Below are 21,878 nucleotides of genomic sequence, written 5' to 3' on the forward strand. Positions count from 1 at the left end.
AAGACAACCTATAGAATTGAAAAAAAAATCCCAGTTATTCATTAGACAAAAGACTAATACCTAGAATATATAAAGAACACACAAAAAATTAAACCACCCAAGATAAAAGACCAAATCAAAAAATGGCAACTGAAATTAATGGACACTTCTCAGAGGAAATGTCTACACTACAAATGGCCAATAAATACGTGATGAAATTCTAACACCACTGGGGGCCACTGAAGAGGTGCAAATTAAAACAACACTGAGATTCCACCTTACCCCAGAAAGAACGATTGTCATCAAGAAATCAAATAATAACAAATACTGGTGAGGCTGCAGGGAAGAAGGAACTCTTCTACACTGTTGGTGGGAATGTAAATTAGTATAACCACTTTAAAAAATCTGTATGGAATTTCTCCAAAAACCTGAAACTAGAAGTACCATTTGACACAGATATCCCCCTTCTAGGTATCTTCCTGAAAGAGTTAAAGACATGATATTAGAATGATACCATATATGCATTCTTGTCGGTCACCAGTTCAGACTGGGAAGGTTTACTTGAGATTCAGGTAGCCCAAAGAGACACAGAATTGTGGGACTATGGCACCTTTATTCATCTGCTTAGCTGCTCCTATGGCTCCCAGGTGCTCTTAGCCACTGCTGCACACCCTCTGTAGCCCTCAGCTGCTTAGGCCTCCCAGCCCTTGGGGGAGTCCAGATTTACTGCTATGCGCCAGTAAAGACCTTGGCTATGTAAGTTATTTACACCAGCCGGCACCGACTTTGATTAATGGGACATGGAAGGTGTGCCTGGGATGGATCTCTGTTGCCTTGGACTTAATGCCTCCTGCAGATCACACCCCTTGAGCCTGAACTATAGTGTAGCCCTTTTGCGCTTCATTTTCTCCTATAATACTGACGTTTTTACTAGCCTAGCTCATAATGGCTAAATCTTGGAAGTGGTCTATATGTCCATCAACAGATGAATGGATAAAGAAAATGTGGTTTTTACACACATTGGAGTATTATCCTGCCATAAAAATAAGATTAAGTCATTTGTAGGAAAATGGATGTACCTTGAGACCGAAATGTTAAGTAAATCAGACACACAAGCTTAAATACCACGTGGTTTCTCTTATATGAAAAACCCGAAGTATAAATAGAGAGCAAAATAAATAATAGATGGTAGAAAGCAGGGAGGTAGAAATTTCTAAAAAGGGAAAGAGGTCAAAAGGAGGGGGAGAAGAGAGGGAAGGGGGATGACAGCAAGAATTAAGATGTATCATGGATGTGTACCAATTTCACACAGAGAATGCAAGCATTACCTACTACAAGCGTGTACACAAAAAGAAAGAAAAAGGAATCAAAATCTGAATGGGGGAAGGAAAGGAAAGAGAATAAAAAAAGGAAATGAGATCTGTTATACACATGTACCAATTCCTGCAAGAAATGTAAACATTGTATTATACAAATACAGAAAGAGTGACATTAAGTACTTTACATCTGCAAAAAAAAAAAAAATTAGGATGTTTTAGAAAGGGATATAAGCCAAGTTACACTTCAACAGAATTCTGGATGCTGAATGGGGAAAGAACTGTAATAGAATTAAAACGAGCGTTTAGGAACAAGGAAAGCTATTGCAGAAGTTTTGGCGACTTTATTTTCATTTTCGTTGTGTTGGGGGCTGAGTCCAGGGCTGCCACATGCTAGCAAGGGCTGTGTCACTGAGCCTTTCCCACAGCCCCGTTTTTTCAGCTTCGGGGAGTGACTTGGACTAGGGAGTGGGAGCAAAGATGAAAAGAAAAGGACTGTGTTGGGTGGGGCAGAACAGAGCAGATTGCTGGGTGATCAGACCTTTTGCAGTGGTACTTTTGCTTGTTAGATTTTCCTTCTGGAGATGGAGGTTCTGAGCAGGGAACATAGGAATCTGATTTTCCTGCTAGTTTTCATCCCTGAGACTTTCCAGAGTCTAAGACAATTGGGTCTCTCTCTCTCTGTCTCTGTCTCTGTCTCTGTCTCTCTCTCCATTTTGAGCTTCTGATCCTGCAACAGAGAAGAAAGTGCAGCATAGCCAGAGCAGAGACAGGAGGCAGACTTCTGCCAAGGCCCAGTCACATTTCCCACGTCAGGACTGCAGATATTCCTGTGAGTCTCAGGCTCCATGTCATACTGGTAATGAAATGCAGGGTTCTTGTTAAATGTGTATTGTTTAGATGGAAAGCAACGCCTTGAAATCCACAATGTTTTTGATTGTGTTTAAAACCTCTAACTCCTACAGAAAAATGCTTTGTTAGGCCCACTTTGTTATTTATGATTTAGAGTACAGAAAAATCGCCTTAATTACACACGCTCCTAGGTTATGCAAGCAGTATGAAATAAGTAAGTACTAATAACTACAAGGTTGTAAGATGTGGAGTAAGCAGTTATTGGGAAAGAATTCTGTTTGCCGCCTAAATTCTATGATGAGTTGTTTCTGACTCAGCTCTCTTTCCCACCAGTATCCAATTTCTCACTACGCTCTCCTGCTGTACCTGTCTCCACCCTGCTCTGCATTCCCACATGTCCCGTCCCACCCTGTCCCTGCCACGTCCACATCATGGCTGGATGACTGCCCAGCTGCAGAGCTGGCCTCTCTGACTGTCCTTGGATATGGAGCTAGGGAAGAGACCAGGAAGGTGACAAGGGGCTGGGAATCACAGGAGGCCTACAAGAGCTGGCTTGTGAGGATGGTGAGTAGGGGAATTTCAACTGAGTAGACAGCTCCTATCAGGAAATACAACACAAGCCTAGAAGGATATTAGCACAGTTTAAGGGAGAGCTTTAAATTTTCCACTAAAAAGTTCAGACTATTGGGTGCTGATGTTTAAGCAGAGACTATTTCAAGCACTTCGTGCCTTTTGAAAAATCAATCTTGTGGTTGTGTTCTGAATGACTTGGAGAGGATGGGATGGGGAGATGACAGAATGCTGGATACAAGTTCATTTTAACAGCAAGGTCGTCCCAGCCTGTGCCAGGACAGTGATTAAGGAATTGAAACCACAGGACAAAGGGAGTGAAAACTTAGTACTTAAATTGGGTGGTAGTAAGTTGGAAGACTTATTTCTTAATTTGGAAAGGTAGGCACCTCCTTTCTGTCAAAGCCTGTGGAGGCAGCATTTCACTCATTACTTGGCCAAATCCAGGCTCTTGTGTAAGCCCATCTTATCTGATTCCATTCTGTCTGCACTGCTGATTTCTCAGGAGATGGCAAACGCTCTGGAAGTAGGGACCACACCTTACATACCAAAGCGCTTATCATGATATAGATGATGAAACAGATATTTCCTGATTAATTGAACTGAAGTTAAAAATCTCTCCTACTTACAATAGCTTTCAAACTCTTTTGGCTCTAGGCTTTTTTTCTGTTTCTCTGATTATCTGAGAGGCAACTGTCCTTTATATCTTAAAACTTAAACATTTCTACTACTATTTTAGCATATTCTAAGCAAATTTCATTAGATACAGTGGCATTGGTACTTACATTGACATCTAGCTTGTGTCTGGGCCCACAGAAGAAAACATGAATATAGAAAGTCAGAGATGCTGTGGGAGATGCTAAAATTCTGGTAGGCAGGAATTTCTCGGATGTGTAACGGATGAACTATATTCTTGTTTTGAAAGTGGCACAGAGTTCCAATGTAGTTCATTGTTTAGTTCTTAGTCTCCATTGGTATCTCTGTAAGTATACAATTTGGAAAGATAGGCACCAAATTGTTAGCTGTGCTCACCTGTGGGAAGGCAGAACTGAAGGGGTAGGCAGGAGGCAGCAAGCTGAACAAAAGCTTTCTGGTTTGTCTGCCTTCTCTCTCTCTCTCTCTCTCTGCTTCCTTTCTTCCTTCCTTCCTTCTTGATCTGTGTTATTTGATATTTTTTGAACTTTTTTTTTTTTTTTTTTGCCAGTGCTGGGGACTGAACCAGAGAGCACTGGACTACATCTCCAGCTCTTTTTATTTTGAGGCAAGGTCTTGCTAAGTTACCTTGGCTGGCCTCGAACATGTGATCCTTCTGCCTCAACCTCCTGAGTAGGTAGGATTACAGATGTGTGTTTCCATATGCAGTCTATTTATGTACTCAGAAAAAATGAGTACATGCTTTCAGTATATGAAATTTACCTTCATCTGAGGGAGTAGGTACATGTACGTAGCACAGCTATATTCTTTTTTAACCCCCTTCCCCTTCTCTTCCACCTCCCTCCCTCCATCTCTAAGTCCCCTTTTCCATTCTTGTTATAGTTCATGGTTATGATATGTAATATCAGTGGGGTATTTGGTAAATAGACACAGCACATCTTAAACCTTTTACTTTCCCTTCTCCTCCCCACTCTCTCACCCTTGGTCTTCTGGGTCCCTTCCCATCTGCAACAGATCTATATCCTGGTCTCCTTCTATTCGTCCTTTATTTTGTTCTTTGTTTGTAGTATGCCATACTCCAATGAGAGATAGCACATGGTATTTAAGCGTGTGTGTCTGATTTATTTCACTTAACATTATATTTTCTAGGTGTATTCATTTTCTTACAACTGTCTTGAATTTATACTTCATAGCTGAGTAGTGTTTCATTGTGTATAGATATCACATTTCCTTCATCCATTTGTTTATTTATGTATATACTCTTGTCTTATTCTTTTAAGATATATGTACTATTAAAATTTAGAACAAAAATCTCATTTTGGATTAAAGCATTTAGATATGTTATAACAGAAAATGCCCCCCACCATACCAGTACACTTAAGTTTCTTTCTTTTTTTAAAATTTTATTTTAAAGAGAATAAAACAAAAGAGAATATAAAAAAGCAAATCAGAACAGAACAATGTAAGCAACACAGCACTTCACAAGACAACCGGATATTAACAGTAGCTACCATAATGTCTCTTTTCTTTGAAATAGTTGAGCATACCTTCACACACAATAATATCAGACATAACAAAATAATATAAAACCATTCAAGAGAACAAAAGTATTATAGGACATTCAAAACCAAAGAACAGAAAATGAACAATGGCTACTATAATATCTCATTTTCCATAAAAATTTGTTTATACTATCATGCATATTAAAATCCAATTAAGACACAACATGATAGAACCAATGGAAATAGGAGAACAAAAGCATGGTAGGACTTCAAAGCAAGATGATAAGTCAGCAAGGCTGCCATAATGTCTTGTTTTCTTCAAAGTAGTTGTTCACACCATCACAGGTAATAAAATCAAACAAAACAGAATAAAACCATTCCAACCAATGAATGAAAACATTGTAAGACTTCAAAGCAATGTAATAGGGAACCATGATTACCATAAAATCTCATGTACTCTTACCATTTCTAACACTAGGGAGACTTTATGGTATTTATACATATGAGTTTGATTTATTTCACTTATGAATATGGTCTCAAGTGGCATCCATTTATTTATAAATATCTCAATGTGATAATTCTTGATAGCTGAGTAGTACTTCCTTGTATAAAAATACCACATGTTTTTTATCCACTCCTCAGTTGATGGACACTTAGGTTGTTTCTAAGATCTGGCTATTACAAATTGTGTTGCTATAAATATGGGTGCACATACATCACTGTGGTATGATGTTTTTCAGTTCTTCTGGGAATATATATGCCCAGAAGTGGAATAGTTAGTCCAATTCCAGCTTTTTGAGGAATATCTAGACTCCACAGTGGTTGCACCAGTCTACACTCCCACCAACAGGGCAGAAGAGTTTCTTTTTCCCTGAAGCCTTTCCAGCATTTGTTGTTGGTAGTTTTCTTGATCCTGGCCATTCTTTCTGGAGTAAGGTGGAATCTCAGTGTGATTTTAATTTGTATTTCCCTAATGACTAATGATGCTGAACATTTTTTCATGTATTTATTTGCCATTTGTATTTCTTCATCTGAGAAATGTGTATTCATCTCAGATGCCCATTTTTAGATTAGGTCTTTGAATTTGGGGGCCTGATTTTTTAAAATTCTTTATGTGTTCTAGACAGAAGTCCTTTGTCTGAGGGACCTTTCATTAAGATTTTTTTCCCCCAATTTATGGGTTTTATTTTCAGTATGCTGGAGATTTCTTCTAACATGCAGAAACTCTTTAATAAGACATGATCCCAGTTACTGATTCTGGGAAGTATTTCCCACGCGATTTGATTCTTGTTCATGAATTCTCTACCTACACCGGTGTCTTTAAGCTTTTTACCTACTTTGTCTTCCAACAGATTTAGTATTTCTGTTTAATATTTAGATCTTTGATCCATTTAGACTTTAGTACATGGTGATGGACATGGGTCTAGTTTTATACTTCAGTTTCTTAGTTGCCCAGGTAATAGTTCCTGATCCAGTTCCATTTGCTTCTGGTCTCTTAGAAATGGCTGGTCTCTGTGAACGTATAGCTTGTCACCATGATGCACATTGTATAAACCAATCCCCAATGGACAAGCTGTTCTGCCTCTGTACTTCCTGTCTGCTTATTCCATAAAAAAGCCCTAGACCACTAGAGATCAGAGCCTGTTACTCTGGGAATGATGCTTGTGGATGGAAATAAATGTGTCTCCAAATCTTGGGTTTCATTTTGGTGTTTCTGCTTGCCATTGCAATGTCAGGTGGGTAAAAAGAGGGGGAAGCCCAAATAAACTGCCCACAGAGATAATAAACACAGTGCTTCCTGAGTTGTTTTACCTCTAGCATATCAATTGGATAATTCAGGCAAGTCACATGAACCTTGCTCTGTGGAAGAGTATCATCTCAGTCCCATGCCCAGGGACCTGCAGCTGTGAAATCTCACTGTGCCTATCTTTGCTCCCTGGAAGCTCTGCAAGTATAAAGACAAGAACTTTCCCAGTCTGGTTTTACATGTTCAAGGACGATGGGCAAGTTCTAGATTATGCCATGAACCTTCCTAGCCACTACAGAAGATCTTGGAAAGACAAGTCAGCAATCTTTTTTGTCATTTACTATAGAGATGTCGGACTGAGATGCACTATTTATCTTAGTTACTTTGTACTTGTTGAGACAAAATACCTGATGCCCAAAGTTAGGGAGGGAAAAGTTTATTTCTTACAATTCTTAGAGGTTTCAGTTCATACTCAGTTGGTTCCAAGGCAGTGTGGCATGGCAGGGTAGCCCTTCATGGCCGCTGCAAACAGCAAAAGTATGAACCCACAAGACAGAGAGAGACACACCTTCTTCCAACAGATATGTCATATCCTGGCTCCACCCCTGGGCAGCTGAAACACTTACACCACCAATCCAAGTGCTAGACAATGAACCAATCACAAACATTAGACTTGGTTGTATCCATAACTGCATGAGGCTTGGGGGCCACTGACATAAACCATGACACTAGTCCTCAAATTAACTACTGTTGAAATCTGACAAATTGCACTGTAGCTAATGTATTCATTTCCTTATATATTCAATGTGTTTGTATGTTCAAAGTGTTTATAATATTTAAATTTCAGTGAAATTCAGTGTAAAAAACTTTTGCTGTTTATCTATTGCTAATAGTATAGTAAAATTTAGAACTAGTGTATAGAGTTACTTAAATGAAAATTCTGATATTTTGCTTTATAAACTTCATTCTCACTAGAAAGAAATTTAATATTGGTCACTTCTTAGTATAAAAACCCAGCATTTTCTTAGTATCCCCACTAAAAGAATGGCTTTGGAATGAGTCCTAGTTTAAGGCTTAGATAATATTCAGGGAAAGTGAGAACTATGCTTTAGGTTTCTGTTTAATTAATGTGCTTAATTTTCTTGTTAGTTTATTGGACAATATTAAAGCAATAATTAACTTTTCCAAGAGACACATGCTCAAATAAAGCACTTTTACTATTAACAAAAAAACAACCTCTGGATGTTTTAGGAGTTTTCCAGAATAGCTGATCCAGTGCTGGTGTTACTTGTTTTTCCTCATTATTTTACGCCTTCTCATGAACACAGCACCTTCTAATAATAGAGCCACCAAAGGCACCCACTTTTATTGTGTTTGCTGGACTCTTATTGGCAGAGAAGACAACAGAAACTCTATCTAGCTGAGTAACAGAAATGAATAGCTCACTAAAACTGAGCAGTTATTCATGAGGGAATGATGATGTGTAGAGAAGAATCTTGGTTCACTGAGTTATTCTCAAAGCTCCCTGACAGTAAGGCATCAACATATATTTTTCTCAAATAAATTGAAAATACATGTATTTTCTCAACTACATTATGTCTCAAGCTAGCCAAATCATATGAATTTGTTTTGCCTTATAATGTTGCAAAGTTGTAGTGGCAAAACTTTCTGTGGCTCTGTAATATCACTCGTAGGTATATCTTGAACTGGGAAACAGCACTGCTCATAATAGGCAAAAGTCCAAATGGTTATCAAGCATGAATGGATAAACTTTATCTGCCTATTAATGTTATGACTGTGGCATGGCACAAAGGATGAGAGATTGCTCGGAGTCCATGTACAGTTTCACCTCTCAGAGAGCACAGACCCTTAGTATGAGAGAACCCTAGGAAAAAAGATTGTCCCAGCCTGAAGCTTCTATGGTTTTTTATTGATATAACCAGGAAACAAGGATAAAGGACAAAAGTAGGACATCTGAGCAGAAATTCATGTAGGGGACAGAAGTTTGCTACTGGCTGACTTTACGGCCAATATCAGTAATAAATCAGAGTGTGGGGAGGACAAGGGCCAGAGCACATTTTACTTTAGGCAATGTATTTTGATTCTGCATGGACTTGTGGCTCTGTGGGCTGTCTTTTAATCTTTAACCATGCATTTGGGAGGTTTTGGACTCAAAAGGTTTCTTAGCTCTGCATATTGATTTCATGCATACCTTAGTAAATGCCCCCACATAATCATTGCAGTACACCTATACAGTGGAATTGTATAGCTATATAATGTGGTACATCTGTACAATGAAATATTATTTAGCCATAAAAAGGAATGGAGTTTTGATTATATGCTACTGTGTGAGTGAGCTCTAAAAAATATGCTATATTTGAAAGAAGTTGGAAGTGAAAACCACTTATTGGATGATTCCATTTTTTGTGACATACCCAGATAAGTAAATCCATACAGACAGAAAGCTGATTAGTAGTTGTTAAGGTCTAGGAAAAAGAGAGAATAGAGGGTTAACTATTTAATGTGTGTGAATTTTTATAAGCATGTGATAAAATGTTTTGGAGCTAGAAGGAAGTGGAGGTTGTACAGTGTGAACATACTGTACTACACAGAATTGTTCACTGTAAAATTATTAGTGTTTTGAAAGGGACAGTGCCAGAGGTCTGGTCACCGGTAGGTGTTTGGTAGATGTTATGGAAAGGGAAAAGCTGTTATTGCTAATGTGCTCCTTCACTGGAGTCTCCTTCTCAGAGGATCCAATGCTCCATTAGTAATAGGGGTGTCGAAGAACAATAATTAGGGGTGGAGGGTGTAGCTAGTGTTACGGCACTTGCCTAAAGGCCCTGGATTTGAGCCATAGCACCACCCCCCCCCAAAAAAAAAAACCAACAAAAAACAAAGAAGAAGAAGAACAAGAGTAAAAATGAAACAATTGTGTTTAAATAGCAACATTTCCCGAAGTCTGATCTGCGGGATATGGGTCCCATTGGATGACTCTCAACACAGCTTCTGTGGTCAAATGAATCAAAAGTCCCATCCAACCACCCCTTTAAACCCTCTGGAAATAGTTCCCAAGCTCCCTGCAGAAACTACAATCTTTAAGGCTCAAAATCTTCAAGGCTATAAAATGATGTAGTACTCGCATATATCTTGGTCACGTACCCAATACAATGTAATTGTTGTGTAATGTATTGCTTAGGAAATAATGTCAAGAAAAAGATCTGTATATGTTCAATACAGGTGCAATTTTTCTAAGTATTACTGATCCACAGTTGGTTGAATTTGCAAATATGGAATCCTCAGATCTGGAGCACCAACTGAACGGCCATATGAAAGAATCTGAGAAAGCTGGTAGTAAGGAAATCTGTGGAGTCTGTTTGCTCTTGAGTTTCCCAAACCTCTTTGAAGAAACCCCTAATGTAGAAAGCCAATTACTGAGAGTGGTAAGTGTTGCTTGGTGGTAACACAAGGACTTTTGTTTGTTTAGGGGATTATTCAGTTCTTGATCATATTCTATAGAATTCTGTTATGCAAGACCCAAAAACTAGCAGTAGTGTTAGCTAGAAAAGGAATAATTCCAAATATGCGTCCCATTCTGCTTTGCTCCAGACTGGCTCAGTGGGTGTTATCCTTTTATTGCAGGAAATGTTGCATAGTTTTACTGGTTAAATGCCTAATAATCAGCCCATCAACATGTTAAATGCTAAGGATTGCAACTTGGCAAAAATAAAAATCTGACTGTAAGAGAAAGAGCAAAAGTTAGAGACCCACACTCATGATTAAATTGGAAATTGATTTGGCTCTTTGCCTATTTCTCATTTTCTTACTTTTCTCTTTTATTTAATTTATCATTGTCCAAGTAGTTTATAGGCCAAATAGAACAGCTTAGACAACTTCGTAGTATACACCTGTTATCACTGGTCCTATTATACTGGAAGTTTCTCAAAGCAAATGCTTGTGCTTATTCATTAAGACACTTCAGTAAGTGTCAGTTTTTATCCATGGTTCTTTCTGCAAATAAGAGTTCATTCTAAATTTCAATTTAGAAGATTCTCTTTGGCTTACAAGCTTGATTCCCTTGTATAATGTGATTTTCCATTCTGTCATGGAATTAAGAATTTTCCCAGTATACTTAATAACTAGTGAATTGATAATGACAAATTAGATTACTGCATTTTGCTTTTCCAAGTCCTTCTACCATTTTGATTTAGGCTGTACAACATCTGAAAGTCTCTTCAGTTGCTCCAAAGAAGCAAAGAAATACAAACATTCATCTAGCATGAATCTGGGGATCTTTTTTGGCTTTTCAGCTAGGTGTCAAAGGAAAAGTTTAATGATAATAGACTATTTTAAATACAAATATCTTCTATCTTGTTTATAAATTATGTCTCTCCAAAAAGAAACTTACAGTATACTCCCCCCTTTTTAGTTGAATTATTTTAATCTACTCTTATCAAAATATTTTCTTTGATAGGTTTTGTAATCCACTTTGTCAATCTTTTGCTGATTTAGGAACAAATGCAAAAATAAACAACAAAATATTGAAACTCAACAAAACTCAACAAAATATTGACACATTTGTATAGTTGCAAAGTACTCTTAGATTAGAGTGACAGAATCTCAAAGATAAGGATTGTACGTAGTTTTGGTCTGTCTGGAAAGATCTTTCCAATTTCCTTTTTCTAGAAAATTCTTACTTGTTCTTCAAGATTACACAGGGTACTTTCTCTTTCAAACCACCCCTAACTTCCACATACATACGATCCTCCATATTTAGAGTGCTCTATCAATTCCTTTACTATTACCCTAAAACATTGATGGTGAACATATGCCATGCATGCTGCAGCAGACTGTTATCATGGAAGGCTCTAAAATGTTCTCTATCACTGCCCTAAAACAATTTAAACTACTCACACACCTTCTTCCCCTATGGTGAGCAGCTCAGTGAGTCGGGCATCTTTACGGGGAAACCTCTGCATCAGTGCAGAGTGTCATTGCCTGTGTTCCAACTAAAACTTTTTGGGAAAGCTTAGGAGGTGTTCATGTCCGCCATCTTTGTAACCCCAAACTGAGGAGGCCCCCCAGTGTGTGTGTCTGTCATCTTAACCTTTAAACATATATTCCATGACCTTGAACTGAGCAATCCCAGGAATGTACACCTCACACTGAGCATGCTCAGGAGTGTGTCTGCCCCTGAAGTACTTTCCTGTATGGATATATACATATATATCCCCTGAAGAAAATCCGAGCTCTCTGTTCCTCACAGTATAAACTCCAGGATTTTCCTTACTATGTTGTGGATAATAAACGTTCTGGTCCTGCTCTTTGGCCTTGCACTTACCAAGGGGAAAAGCCATTGCATTTGGTTGCCCTATTAAGCTAGAATGCCCACCGCAGGCAAGAATTATCACTATTCAGCAGTGTTCATTGAGCTCTATATGCCAGATCTTTTTGTGACTTCTTGAAGATCACAATACTCATCTTTTTGTTCCCAGCCTTAGTACATGCTTGTCCCATTATTCAGCAGGCGCTCAATAATGAGCTGCTAAGTAGTTGAATAGCTGAAGGAGGGAAAGGATAAGTGAATGAATGACTCTATTGTGTAAGGAAAGACAAGCACTATTTTGCAGAGAAGCTTTAGTTCCCCAATTAGCTTCAGTTTCTCAGTTTGCAAACAGAATCAGCCAGTACTTGGAGAAGTTAGGCTACCAAGGAGGGCAGGATTTGTCATTCTTGAGGAGAGACAGCAACCCCATTTGGGGCAGGCCCGAGGAGTTTAAAGAAACTGGGGCTACACAGTTTCTCTGAAGTCACTTTAAAAGAAGGCAACCTTGGCCTGATTCGCTGTATGTGCTGGAGCTCCACCATGTTCTGAGACAAAGAGTAAAGGGTAATGGCTGGTGAATCAGGAGAAATCCCAGGAATCTCCTGCTAATAATCAGGGAGTAGGGGGAAGGAAAAGCAGCAGCGGGGAGGAGGAGAAGGAAGGGATCCAGAGTGGGAGGGAAAGGAAGGGGTAGGGGGAGAAAGAAAGAAGGCCACCTTGAGATATGATGTCAAGAAAAACACAGTCGTTGATTTTTCTTTTATAATACTTCCTCTATGAATTCTATCCCTCTTCATGAAAATGTGTGAGGCTCTATCTGGGTGTTGCAAGTCCTTCTTGGCCACAGGAGTACTTTTTCAGGACATGTCTGAGCCCTCCTCAGCCACTAACCCGCTCATCAGCAGTTTGTCTACACAGGCAGATTCTGGGCTGGCAGAGCAGGACACTGTAACTAGAGTTCCACATCTGGAACTGAGGCTCATTACACAGAGCCTGATTGCATTCCATTACCAACTATGATTTTTGTGGTTGGTTTTGGCATAAAGGAAGGTAGGCTCCAAGAAAACTTATGAATCTTCTCCGTGCTCCTTGTCAATTTCCTCTCCTGTTTTCTGCATGGCTGTGTCAGTCTCTTGCCAGTCTCATTAAGTCACCTTACTGTTGGCAGATAAAATAACTCATATTTAATTTTACAGATAAAGTAGAGTTCATTAGGCATTCTCCATTCTTTCTTCCCTATATTGTACTTCTCCCATTACTCTGATTCCCTTCCCTCTCAGAGAAACAAGGTATATTAGTTATCTGTTGCTGCGTAACAAATTAGTTCAAAGTTCAGAAGCTTGAAAGAACAAATATTTATTCCCCCACAGTTCCCATGAGTCAGGAATTTGGAAGTCACTAAGTTGGGTGCCTCTGGGTCAATCTTTCATGAGGTCACAGCTAACATACCAGATCACACTGCTGTCACCTGAAAGCCGGAGGCTCAGCTTCCAAACTGGCTTACTCACATGCCACTGGCAAGGTGTGAGTCCCTTCCTACCTGGGCTGAAGACAATCAAGAAGGCAGTTTAGAACCAAGCCTATTGTATTATTATCAGGGAAGGCAATTTCAGTTGTGCATTATTTTTCCAAGAAATCTTGTGATTTCTGCTATGTGGCAGGTAGGCCATATGTTCATCTTTAGTATTGGCTGTTGATGTACTTTCTTTGGTAGTTATATCATGGTTAAAGTAGTTCTTATTTATCTTGTAATTTATTACTTTCTTTTTTGTGGCCAAACTCAGATCCCAGAGGATGCAGGTTGACCATTTAGTGTCATCTTGATACATTGCTGTCGACTGGATGGTGACTTGAGATAGGAGCCCAAAAGAAAGTGTAAGCAGCTAGTTTTAGGGAATGGAGGTGTTCTAGAAGTGTGAGGGCATTTGGAACCTGTATTACATTCAGTTCCTGTTAGATCTGATGTGTCTTTTTATTCCTGGCATTCCTTCATTCTTCTACAATTCAGTGGAGATAGAGAGACACATTAGGAGGTCTTACTGAAGGGTCTGAAGATAATGGTAAATCTGTCAGCTGGAGAAACTGGCAGCTACGGCAAGGGATTGAGGTAGGCAAATTGTGGAGGTCAGAAAGGATGTAGGAAAGAAGTCAGCTGACAGAAGGGCACAAAGGACCAGGGCAGTCCTTTCATGATCTAATACCTTGACCTACACAAAAGGAAGCTTGCAAATAATAAAAAAAGACTCATAATAAAATGTAAGCTCTAATCATGACTCAATATAAAAATCTTGGGTAGAAAGCATTTACACCTCATGATTTACTTTTTCCTATTCCTCCTCCTCTTTCTCCTCCTTCTCTTCTTCTTTCCTGCATGTGGAGACTGAACCCAGGGGCTTGCATAAGCTGGGCAAGTGTTCCACCCCCAGCCACATATCCATCCCTATTAAAAAACTGTACTTTGGGACATGTGGTGGATTAACTAATGGTCAATTTGTATCATCAGCTGAACTGAATCAGCATGATGCTGGGTGTGGATGGCCCACTGGAGGATTGTTGCCCACAACATAAAAAAAAGAACTGGAGAGGAAGATGGTGCTGCTGATTCTCCTGGAGAAGCTTGTCATGCTGGCTTTCCTGATATGAACTCAGCTGTTCTCATGGTCAGAGGAGTTTGGGTCTTCCCTGTTGCAGAGGATGGCTGCAGTTCTCTTTGGGGAAGCTCTGGTCCTTACCTTGAGTGTTGCTTTCTGGCCCCAGTTCAGATCCTTCAGCCTACAGACACAGATTCTTCATCCCACTGCTGCAGACTTTCTAGCTTCCACCATTGACCGTTGGGCCTTCCCAGTGTAGATCCTTGAAACACACTTGCATGACACATTGTCGTGGGCTCTAGACCCCCAGCTGGACTTGTGCAAGATATTGCCATGGGATCCACACCTGCAGCTAGATTTCTTTGGGTCTCTAGTGTGTGGACAGATCTCTTATATTCTTCTGCATTTGACTTTTTTGGGTGAATATTATAAAATAATCCTATAAATTATGTGTCTTGTGTTAAATCTATTCCCTTGCAAACCCTGACTACAACAGGACAAAATCTTGCTAAGTTGCCCAGTCTGGCCTCAAATTTGCAATCTTTTTGGCTCAGCTTCTCAAATAACTAAAATTAAAGGGGAAATTCAGTAATTACTGGAGTTATCTTTTAAAGATAAGATAACATGGCACAAGTTACCTTCTTGATTCATAAATTTTTATTACTCCACAGGATTATGTACCTCTAGAGAAACTGGATGTCCAGATTATGGAATCTTTCATACCTTTATTCTGGGAGTCATGAACTCATGAGTTTATATCCAAGAATCTAGGGCCAAGAATTTAAGGTCAATTAAGGGCTGAGAATATAGCTCAGTGGTACAGCGCTTGCTCTGGGTTCTATTCAATGCTCCAACACACAAAAGAAGTATATGATGTGATCGTTTGTTGGATGTTTTTGATTCTTTGTCATCATATTCATTTTTCTGACTTTATATCATATAGAAGTATGTTGATGTCTCTTTCAAAGGGTAGTGTGCGTCTGTTGAGCATGTAATTATGTACATGCTATTAATTTTGACAGCAACTGATAATATTAGAATGTAACAAGGTAAAGTCTGTTGAAAAAGGAGTTAATCTTAGTCTCATGGATCTATGAGAGTTTATGTTTTATGGTGTACATCACTTTATTGTTAGGGGGAAAGGTAGAACTTTACACCTAGGAAAGTTAAACTCTTCTAAACACCTGGTCAGTTTTGGTTTTCTTTTGTTTATGTGGTGCTGAGGATTGAGACCAAGATCTACACATGCAAAGCAATAATTTTGTCACTAAGGTACATGTCCAGTCCCTAGACAGTTTTGATGTTGATGATATTTTAATTAAAATATTGTTTCACTCTCTAGAACTTTAGGGGTACTTAGACAATGAGATTTTTTATTCATTTGAAGACTATATCATATCTGAAGTGTGGTACTTAAAAAGTTCTTTTTCTATCCAAGTGGAAAAATTCCAAAGTAAGCATCATCTTTTCAGTGAAGAATTTTTTATTAAATTTTTTTTTTGTAGTTCTGGGGATAGAACCTAGGGTCACATATGCTAGGAAAGTCACTGAATAATACAACTTTTGTCCAAACCAAAGTGCAGGTTATTATTGAAATATATTGAAAACTTTTGTTATTTGGGCAATATTAGTCTATTTGTAAATGGTTCTCAAAATGAGGTTCTGAAATTTGTCCTACCTTATAATTTCCCTTGGATTTTGATAATTAGAAGTAAGGGAAGTTTTAATAATCTGTTGAGCCTGTGGCAAGGTTTTTCTCATCCATATTTTTATATTATGAAGCAGTCCTCCCTTGGCATCTTAGATGCTTCCAGGTAACAATGGTAATAAAGGCCTAGAGAAGTACTGAGGAGCCACCAAGTGGCCGTTTTGGAAAGTGAACCACCCAAGCTCAGAGTTTTTATAACTCACCATCTTTTCTCTTCTTCAGGGACAGATGATTGTATTTGAATGGGTCTTTCTGGATTGGTGAAATCATATCGAATAACTTACAATTAAAAATCATTGGAATATCAGTGATGGCTGTTTGTTTTGCATAGCAGATGGCTGGGATATTTTCTTTAATTCCAAAAGTACGATTTTTGTTCTCGTGGTCTCCTCTGACCATGAGAACAGCTGAGCTCATATCAATGCTCAATTTTTAAAATGATATTGCTTCCTTCAGATGTGATCTCATCTTTAACAACTCATTACTTCGTTGTCCATTTATTATTAAAGCATCCACAGAAATTAGACAACCCCTTTACCTACGTAACATGCCAAACCTTGAACTCAGAGGCATATCTGATATTAATAAGTAGTGGTGAATTCTTAAATTTTAGTAGGTATGTGCTCCTGATAAGAACAGTTCAGAAGGTACAGCTTATACAGTATAGGATATACCTGGATTATTTTAAAAATAAGAACCAGGAAAGTATATTAGACTTAGTTTGGGATAGTGCTTGGCAGTTACGTGAGAAGCAATGAAAGTGGATCGCAGATACAAAGCAGATTTCCATTAGGTGTTATTTGGAAGCAAAAAAGTTTAAGTAGGCCAAGGGCAGAGAGCAGCGGAACCCTGCTGACACACACAGCGACAAGGACCACAAGGACGACTGCCTCCGCTTCACAAACAACCTATCCAGGCAGGCCACAAGCTTGTGATCAGTTTTCAACTTTTGCCTCAGCACAAGTTGTCCTCAATCACAACTTGTCCTTCCCACACAATGTGAAGATTATGGCATTACTGTCAGGTTCTTGAGTGCTGTGAACTCCTTCCAGAGATCTTTTTCAACGTTCTTGTACTGAACAAAGCATTGGAAAAAATAAGAGGAAAGGGAGTGAGGTTTTACATTTATTAAAGATAGGAAAGAAATGTGCTCTGCAGAGTTAGTGTGGGCCAATTAAAGCACACAGTTCAGGGTGAGAGTGGGCCACTGAAAGAGCTTACAATGGCCAAGAGGTCAAGGACCACTGTTAAGTCAGGGGTTGAGAGGAGAACAATTGGAATCAGGACACAGAATTTATAATATTATTTGTGATGGTCACCCAAAGTTAACATAGGAAATCTATCCATAACACTAAAGTCCCGGAATATTCAGCCAAGGGCCTGTATCCCACAGCAATGTCTTGCATGAGTCCAGATGAAAACCTAGAGCCCATGACAATGCCTCGCACAAGTCCACCTGGGAGTCTAGAGCCAACATGAAGGTACTCACATCTGTCTGTTTTACAGATCTGTGCTGGGAAGGCCCAAAAGTCAGCGGTGGAAGCTAGTAAGCCTATGCCAGCAGGGTGAAGGAGCTGTGCTAGTAGGCTGAGGATTCTATGCTGGAGCCAAGAAGTCACACTCGTAATAACCAGGGCTGTCCTGACAAGTACCACAGCCATCCTCAGCGACACGGAGGTCCTGTGCTCCTCCAATGATAAGAAAAGTCGAAGACATGCCAAAAAGCCAGCATGAGGAGTTCCTCCTAGCGATGAAGCAGCATACATCTTCCCCTCCGGAGCCAGGAAGCAATGCTTGATGTAAGACCAGAGATTCTCCAGGAGAACCAACGGCTCAAACAGCAACACTTAGAGAAACCCACAATGCCTCTCTTTTCCTTCTCCACGTCTCTATTTATGCTGGTAACTTTCCTCAGGTGGAACATCTACACTCAGCACCATGCTGATTTAATTCAGATGGTGTTGTTAACCATCAGTTTTTAACCTAACAACCACTGTCTTTTGTGGGAACATGCCTCAGGCTGATGCTAGATCTACATCATCCTATTAAAACCTGCTTGACTTCACCCCTGGAGAATTGAAGATAGCATTCTCTGATTGGTCCCAAGTGCAGGGCTTGGGCACATATGTCCCACCCACTTGCCCAGTCGCTGGCCACATCTCCTGCCTCAGCATGATCATAGTCTGGAGTTGTTGTAATGTCTGCTTAGGAAAGGAAAAGGCTGTTTAACATCTGGCTCCCAAGTGAGAGACACTGGAGCCTGGGCTTTAGGTGTTTTTATAGTGATTAAGCTATATGAAAAAGAAAGATGGAATAAACAATTATGTTGATGTAGCTCTAGCATCTTTCCACGAAAATAAATGGAGCAAACATTGATACTATCCAGTAAGTAGCCTCTCTATACAGGGTCAAGATTGCGAAGATATATTAACAGTATTGCATTCAAAGCTTGACTATGGGGAATGTGAAAATAATGTAGTATTACCAGATAAAATGCAAGCATGCATAAAGATAAACCTTATAAATAAGAGGTGTCTAAAGAGAAGAAAATTATTATAGCCTTTGTCAGATGGACAATACTTAAAACATTAACAACTAACAGTAATTTTTAGAAATCCTAGCATCTTAGAAATGAAGGGTTTTTTTGTGTGTAAAAATGATCCAAAAACATGATGAGTGGGGCATTGTGGTGCACTTTGGAGGCAGACGCAGGAGGATCGCTGTGAGTTTGAGGCCAGCCTGGGCTACACAGTGAATTCGAAGCCAGCCTGGGCTACACAGTAAGAACTTGTCTCAATAAACAAAAAACAAAACAAAACAAATCATGATGAAAGCACAGAAACAGATATTCAAAGATCAGCCATTTTTTGAATAAGCTTTATCATTCATAAATTTTGTACTATTCATAAATACTAATCCATATGTCTGTGTATGTATATGTTTAAACATACAAATAACATGGTAAATAGTTTTCAACCTAACTGTAAAACTTTACTTACTACTATATCATGTTGAACAAGGTATACAGCAGTTTTAACTTACAACGATTTCCTTAACACTGACCAAATATATCCCTTATCTTACATATTTGTATCTCTTTGTAACTGCTCCTTTAGTTCCCATTTCATTACAATTTTTGAGCAAAGAAACCAGTTTCCTTTCTCTTGGAGACACAGAAAACTAGGAAGTGTGTTGCTACACTGTGACACACAGACCACCAGACAGAGCTCCACAGGGACCCTGGCTGTGTGCCTCGAGCACACATTACATATTCACACCGCGATGAATACAGCAAGGAACATACACTCATGTTGGCCAAGGCATCCGTGCACTTCTATTTTTCTGTGGTGCTGGGGACTGAACCCCAGGCCTTTGCACTGAGCTACATTCTCTGACATTTCTAATTTTTTGACACATGGTATTGTGAAAATGCCCAGGTTGGGCTCAAATTTTTGATCTGTCACCTGAGTAGCAGGGATTACAGGTGTGTACCATCGTGTATAGTTTGTGCATCACTTTTAAATCTGTTGATTTTTAACTCTCTACAGAATAAAAGCAAGAATCAAGTATATATCTATTAAAATTAGGCTTGTTTTTATGTTTTCTACTTTTGGGATTTAATCTGATAAGAAGTTGCCTAAAAATCTGTAGCCTATTTATTACATCTTAATGGTAACTAATAGTAATATTATTATAATACTAATTAAGATAAGTTAGTAATTATACAATGGGTCACATATTTATATATAATAAAATCATGACTATATTATATAACATTTATGTAATATATTGTATAACATATAAAGTATAAATTAATGTATAAAAATTAAATTTAAGTTAATGTTCAATACTGAATTGATATGATAACTTTCAAAAATAATAAAATGATTGATAAATAATTTTTTACTAATTCAGTTACTCTAAGGTTCAGTCAATTATTTTGTTATTGTGATTTATTTATTTTAGTTCACCACTGGGAATTGAACACAGGACCTTGCACTTGCCAGGCAGGCACCATGTCACTGAGCTATACCCCAGCCTCACTATTGTGATTTAAATCGATGCTCTAAAACTTCACAGTTACTTGGATCTCAGAAGATGTCTGAGAATACGGTGGAATTTATATAGATTGTGAAAGTGGAATAATTAATCTTAAATAGCTTTTAACATTGCAAAAAGTAAAATAATTGAAATGATAATTTGGCAAGGGGCTCAGCGGTAGATCTGAACTGGCAGAAGAGAAAGTCTATGAACTGAAGAAGATTGTGCAACTCTGGAGAGTGGCAAAAACAAAGAAGAAAAGTGAAAAGAGCCTTGAGGATGTGGGGCCCCTGCAGGACGCCCCATACCTGTACGTGAACGGCAGGAGAGAGAAAAGAGCAGAAGCAAATACCTTAAAACTCGTGGCTGAGGACTTTCTAAGCATGATGACAAACAGCTGTTTCATAGTTAATGTTTTAGACTTAGCAAACCCAGCCAAGTGAATGGACACGTGATAAGATAAACACAAAGAGATACACACACAGGAACATCACACCAAGACCCCGAAAGACAAAGGTAAAATCTAGAAAACAGCCAGGTAAGCACAGCTCATGACTGACAAGAGAATTCCAGCAACAAAACAGCTGAAATCCTACAGAAACAGTGGCCGACGAGAGATACAGTCCAGGTGTCCGACAAACATAGCTGCCAACAAGAAATTTATATTAAGCAAAAGTAGTTTTTAAAGATGAAGCTAAAGAAATAAATTTCCAGATAAATAGGATAAATCAGGAGCTGTTTATAACTTTGATGACAACTAAAATGATTTTAAGTAGTAGATGCTATTATTTTTTATTTTCAGTTAATATTCATGGCCCTACTTGCATTTTCCTCTCCTTTCTACATTAAGAAGAAAGGTAGATTACAAAGCTCTGCTGCCCGTTTATTTGGAGCAGGTTCCAGGGAGTTGGTAAGAGGAACATAAAGGCAAGTTTTTCTACTCAAATATAACTGCTTCATTTTCTGTCTCCAGAGATTAGTTTCATATCTCTGTCTCTGTCTCTGTCTCCCTCCCTCTCTCTCTCTCTCTCTCTCTATATATATATATATATATATATATATATATATATTTTTTTTTTTTTTTTTTTTTTTTTTTTTTTTTTGCTTGTCCCTGAACTCTGGGTAAGGGGAACCACACATTATGTGCTCTTTTGTGTCTAGCTTCTTTTGTTTGATTTTAGGTCTGTAAAATCCACCATGTTAATATTTGTAGCAGTGGTTAGTGGTTTTCACTACCATGTGGGATTTAGTTTATAAATACATCAGTTTATGTATCCTTTCTATTGTTAATATATATGTGGCTTGTTAGCAGCTTGGGATTATTTATCTAGCATTGCTATGGACATCCTCAAATACTTCCTAAGTGAACTCAGCATTCATTTCTACTGGGAACGTGCCCTGGAGTAGAGATGCTCTTTTATTTTCTGTTTCTGTGAATTCAACAGTGTTTGTGACCAGATGACTTCACTTAGTACCTTGTCTTCAAATTTCATCTGTGTTGTAACAGGTAGCAGGATTTCCTTCCTTTTCAGAGTTGAATAATGGGCCATTGTATGGATTTGCTTTTTCTTTGGCTATGAGATTTAAAACTC

General features: G+C 38.7%; 1 long non-coding RNA gene across 1 annotated transcript; it reads left to right on the plus strand.

Moving 5' to 3' along the window:
• The first annotated feature begins 2,449 nt into the window (after positions 1–2,449).
• On the plus strand, positions 2,450–18,795 carry LOC134474017 (uncharacterized). The gene is made up of 2 exons (XR_010044556.1): positions 2,450–2,711; positions 17,752–18,795. It is a non-coding gene; the product is annotated as an uncharacterized LOC134474017 (long non-coding RNA).
• The last annotated feature ends 3,083 nt before the right edge of the window (positions 18,796–21,878 follow it).

Source organism: Cavia porcellus, unplaced genomic scaffold, assembly GCF_034190915.1.
Source record: "Cavia porcellus strain 051 isolate PalLab524CR breed Dunkin Hartley unplaced genomic scaffold, mCavPor4.1 scaffold_2, whole genome shotgun sequence".
NCBI classification, from domain to species: Eukaryota; Metazoa; Chordata; class Mammalia; order Rodentia; family Caviidae; genus Cavia; species Cavia porcellus.